Genomic DNA, 6,106 nt, shown 5'->3' with positions numbered 1-6,106 from the left:
CTACTTCGTTTGTGCCGGTTAAAGTTTTGTTTGTGCTGCTCCGCTGTTTAAAATATTAGACACTGAATTATAGACCAATTTCGAGCCGACGTCACAATTACGTCACGGCGCTAGCTGGAGGCAAAACAGGGAAAACTGCAGGCGGCCAATACAAACCAGCACAGATTCGGCTACATAATAAGGAGCTTAAATTACTATTATTATTATTAAATGTCATCTTGTTGTGTTGTTGGATGCAAGAATCAATGAAAAATGAATATGCTGTATCTGGAATTTTTATTTCTAGAAAATATTCACATCATTAAAATTGCACCGTAATGTCACTCTTTACATTGACGTCTTCTTGGCGCTGGCTAGGCAGAACTGCGGATCGTACCACACAAGTCTTGTACATGACCATTCATCACATAGTTATAGGCATCTAAAGATTTATATGACCCCAGTATGTCTTTACGCTCGGTTTCTCTATCGGATAGGTGTAGGACTGAGCCTAGCGTTAACGTTAATCCTGTCAGATCGTCCATCCATTGCCTGAGCGTGTACGGGTCAGCCAATCTGGTTCCGTCTGTTAAAATTAACTTTTGCAAATAACAATCACGGTCCTGGACAGTGGACAGTGAGTGACATTACACATTAAGATAAAATCGGATTTTCTCCAGTCATTGTTAAAAAACAAGTTAACAAAACTTGCAAACTAACGTTAGGGAAGCGGCCAGAGGGATCGTTCTGCAACCACCTAAGCTCCGCCCACAGAAAAATGTCACCATGTTTACCAACTGAAAAGGGGTCTACAGGTGATGACGTCACCAGCTCCTGACCTGCTTCACATTCACCCAAAATAGACTGGTGCTGCGTCCCAATTCGCTTACTTATACTACGCCCTAAAAGTATGTACTCTTTTTGTGAAGAAAAAGTACATACTTTTGAGTGTGTAGCTAAAGAGTAGGCAAGCTTTGGGACATACTATCACGTTACCTTTAACGGACAGATCTGTCGCGTGCATCCTGTCACCGTAAACTGCCCTGTCAATCATCTCATCACAGTTAAAATCCTCAATTCAATCTAATTTGATGTCCTACTGTTTCCGAGAGCACGTTCATCTGCCAGTCGTGGGTCTTTCATGGGGATACTCTCGTGTTTGCAATTTGAATATGATGCATTTAAAAGGTAATGGCTAAACGTATCTTTACAAAAGTTCACAATGCTGCTGCAGATGCAATATAATGTGGACAACACTGAATACATTAATTTTCGTCAGGTTAGATACTGATAATTAATCACTCAAACCTTTTTATCTAAACCTCTCTTCATAACCGCAGGACTCGCGCGTCCTCCATGTCTGTAGTTTTTTAACACTTTTCACTCGTGTTTGTAGTTCTAACCGAATCCTCGTCCAACGCGCGATGGGTTGTGGGCAATATCAGCCGTTAGAGTGTGCATCGATCTACACTTCAGATTCTGACCGGAAATAGTAGACCATCCGGGTATCTTTGAAACACTCATTTCAACATACTATGATTTGGGACGTACTCTATTTTCGAATACTATTTAGGACGGATAGTATGCGAATTGGGACGCAGCACAAGTCTTCTATGAATTTGACCCGTCCTATTCCGTGACCCTACAGGTCCTTCTCAAAAAATTAGCATATTGTGATAAAGTTCATTATTTTCCATAATGTAATGATAAAAATTAAACTTTCATATATTTTAGATTCATTGCACACCAACTGAAATATTTCAGGTCTTTTATTGTTTTAATACTGATTATTTTGGCATACAGCTCATGAAAACCCAAAATTCCTATCTCAAAAAATTAGCATATCATGAAAAGGGTCTCTAAACGAGCTATTAACCTAATCATCTGAATCAACTAATTAACTCTAAACACCTGCAAAAGATTCCTGAGGCTTTTAAAAACTCCCAGCCTGTTTCATTACTCAAAACCGTAATCATGGGTAAGACTGCCGACCTGACTGCTGTCCAGAAGGCCATCATTGACACCCTCAAGCAAGAGGGTAAGACACAGAAAGAAATTTCTGAACAAATAGGCTGTTCCCAGAGTGCTGTATTAAGGCACCTCAGTGGGAAGTCTGTGGGAAGGAAAAAGTGTGGCAAAACACGCTGCACAACGAGAAGAGGTGACCGGACCCTGAGGAAGATTGTGGAGAAGGACCGATTCCAGACCTTGGGGGACCTGCGGAAGCAGTGGACTGAGTCTGGAGTAGAAACATCCAGAGCCACCGTGCACAGGTGTGTGCAGGAAATGGGCTACAGGTGCCACATTCCCCAGGTCAAGCCACTTTTGAACCAGAAACAGCGGCAGAAGCGCCTGACCTGGGCTACAGAGAAGCAGCACTGGACTGTTGCTCAGTGGTCCAAAGTACTTTTTTTCAGGTGAAAGCAAAATTTGCATGTCATTCGGAAATCAGGGTGCCAGAGTCTGGAGGAAGACTGGGGAGAAGGAAATGCCAAACTGCCTGAAGTCCAGTGCTGCTTCTCTGTAGCCCAGGTCAGGCGATTCTGCCGCTGTTTCTTTTTAAAAGCCTCAGGAATGTTTTGCAGGTCTTTAGAGTTAATTAGTTGATTCAGATGATTAGGTTAATAACTCGTTTAGAGACCCTTTTCATGATATGCTAATTTTTGGAGATAGGAATTTTGGGTTTTCCTGAGCTGTGTGCCAAAATCATCAGTATTAAAACAATAAAAGACCTGAAATATTTCAGTTGGTGTGCAATGAATCTAAAATATATGAAAGTTTAATTTTTATCATTACTTTATGGAAAATAATGAACTTTTCACAATATGCTAATTTTTTGAGAAGGACCTGTATATGTTTATTAATATCTGATCAACATTTTAATTTTAATTTTGCAATTTTAAAAACGTTAAAATATGTATTACATTTACATATTAAAACTAGAAATGGCAAATGTAAATTATATTGGCTAATTTAATTTTTATTTTCATTTTACACCAAACGTTGCACAAATGTAATGGAAAATGTAAATTTAAATACAGAAATGTATTGTCATTTTACATATTGCATTGTCATTTTGCATATAGCTACATTTCAAATTGAATATTGTTACATATGCTTCCATAGCCAACTGCCTGACCTGGAAACCTATAAATATGTCCTTTGGACATTTGGAAAGAGTTGGCATATGCATGCAAATGCATGTAGCCTAAATATAGGCCTATATTAAAATATAAGCAATAGGCCTATAATTTGGTCAATTTACTGGTTGTTCAAAATAAATAAGTTTTTATTTATTTATGTATTTATTTTTGTTAAAGAATCATACATTTGGAGTCTAACAACCCCATGCTAAAGTCACCATGAAATCAAATTTCAGTATTGCAGTATTTATTATAAATGATTTATCCATGCAAATCATTATTGTTATCTGTTGAAATTCATGTGCATAATCTTTAATCAATTAACTTTTCCCGCCCTCTTGCAACAACAGGTGTGTTCGACTGAAGCGGCGCTGCGCAGGCCGATCGGTGTATAACATCAAAGGCTATGTTTACACGGAAACGATCTGAAGAGAAAACGCAAAAGTGGCGTTGCGTTATCACTTTTTATTCTGCGTTTAGACGAGCGTTATCGGGGGGAAATCCGCGTGCATATGATGACGCAAAAGTGTGTGAAATTCGATGTAGTATGCACTCCAGGCGGCTAGGTGGCAATGTGAAGCACTGCGACACAACAACACCAATATCTGACAATATTTTGTACAACTGCTGAAAAGACTCTTGTACGTTTATCAGAGCTGCTAAGGCAACTTGAAGGTCCGACGTATGGAAATAATCCGAACATATTGGGGTTATTTTCCTGTAATGGCGCATGCCATTGACGTAAACACGTACGCAACGAGAGCCACAGTGAGCAGATTTGCGTTTTTACTGTTTAGATGGGAACGCAACGGTGGATCGTTTTTAAGATTTCCACTCTGGAGGGTGGTTTAACTTCTTTTTAAGCCTCCAAAACGCCGTCACCGTGTAAACGAAAGGCACATCCGATAAAATATTTTTACGTTTTCACCCAGAATCATTCTCGTGTAAACAGGGCCAAAGTGCCGCGCCACTTTGATGTCACACACGACAATGTTAATAACAAGTTACATGTAACGGAGTTACGTAATTTAATTTTTTTTTTAAATGTAACTCACTTACTCAGAAAAAAATGTTTAATTATTTTACAGTTACTTGTAAAAATGTTAACGCTGAAAATTTTAAAGGGGGTTACATCTTAATATTTTCAGTAAAAAGATATGTTGAATGTCAAGTTTCTTTGCCTGTTTATGATGTGCACAATGCTTCTGCCATTTGAAGGCCGTTTAGTTCTGATGCTTTTGATTGGTTCTCTTGATTGAATTCAATCCACACATTGCCGCTGAAAGCTTTACGCTAACTGAGAGTTGCCACCATGGCGAGTGGTAAAAATGTGTTCCGGTGCGGAAAATTTAAAAATCCTTTCATCCAGAAATCTGTATTTAACCTCAGAACAATCGCAAAGTAAACATAGGTGCTATAAAGTCTAATTTTGTGGTGGCTGTGCACTTTAAAATTAAATTATTATAATCTTAATTCAAGTGATTTTGATATAGTCTGACAGAAATCAGTATTGACTATTACTGCAATGTTAACCCTGCCTGGTTTATATGTTTGAAAATGATTAACAGTTGAAAACAATCCTTAGAAATTGTAATCAGTAATCAGAATGTAATCAGTTACATTACTTTAAAAAAGTAATTGAAAAAATACTTACTTATGACATTTTAAATAGGTTAACTTGTATTGTAACCTATTTCATTTCCAAAGTAACCTTCTCAACACAACACCAATCGGTCTGACATCTCTTCTCTGATGACTTGTTTACTGGCACAAGGGTGGGACAACTTGTCACTCACGTAAGATCACAGTAATAGCAAACCACAACCATCCAATAAATTCCCTGTGGACAAAATCAACTCCCGCCCTATGAAAATACAATTTAAAAAAAGATACAAGATACCAAACAAACCCAAAAGAGCTTAATACAATTCCAAAAAGTCCAAATTGCAGCAAACATAATAAATAAATAACATAAACCTAAAGAAACATAAAAGAAGAAATACACAAATAAAAGAAATACACAAATAAAATATAACACAAAGGGGTTATCATCAAAAAATACCTTCAGAAGATTACTTTTTTTTTTTTTGATAGGGACAATGCTCATTGATCAACAAACAAGTAACTTGTTGTAAACAAGCCAGAGTTAGCTACAAGGGCTAGTTTCCATCTGTTGTCCCTAGCCAGGTCTTAACAGGCATCCTAAAATACAAGAGTCAATAAAAATACACTATACATTTAATAAATACAGTAGCAATATAATAAATACAGCAGAGATTTTAAATCAATATGAGCATACCCGTAAACAGACAATATATTGCTCACCTTACCAAACCAACTTGATTACAGTAAAAAAAAAGGCAATAAAAACAAATATGTTCATGGACTTAACTATTTGGTGCATGGTTACAATTGTAATTGTCCCTAATCCAAGATTTAAGCTGTTTTTTAAAAGTGGAGAGACTATTACACTCCCTTAACTCAGTGGGCAGACTATTCCAAAAAATTGTGGCTCTAATAGAAAAGGCTGTGGTTCCAAACCTACTTTATCTATATTGAACTATGCAATCCCCTCTGGTGGTTGCTCTGGTTACTCTATTGACCTTATCTTTCTGTTTTATAAACTGGCACAGTGGTGGTGGAGCTAACCCATGGAGTACCTTAAAAACAAGACAGGAATCAGCAAAGTTGCTGAAGTTTTCAAAGCTAAAAATGTTGTGTTTTTTAATTATGTTACAATGACGATAGCTATTACTCTTGCGGTCCAATGTCTTTAATGCCTGTTTATAAAGTGACTCCAATGGTTGCAGTGTTGTTTTATTGGCTTGCGACCAGCTAGTTAAACAGTAAGAAAAATGTGATAAGATCATAGCATGCAAGAAGAGCTTTGCAGCCTTCATTGATAGGTATGATCTTATGTGCTTAAAATTTGCCAGGTTAAATTTAACAATACTGACAACCTTTTTTGTGTGCTTTTTAAATGA

This window comes from Siphateles boraxobius, unplaced genomic scaffold (assembly GCF_051911475.1).
Source record: "Siphateles boraxobius isolate OS27281-9 unplaced genomic scaffold, OSU_SipBor_1 11, whole genome shotgun sequence".
Lineage (NCBI taxonomy): Eukaryota > Metazoa > Chordata > Actinopteri > Cypriniformes > Leuciscidae > Siphateles > Siphateles boraxobius.
Note: the sequence above shows the minus strand (reverse complement) of the source record.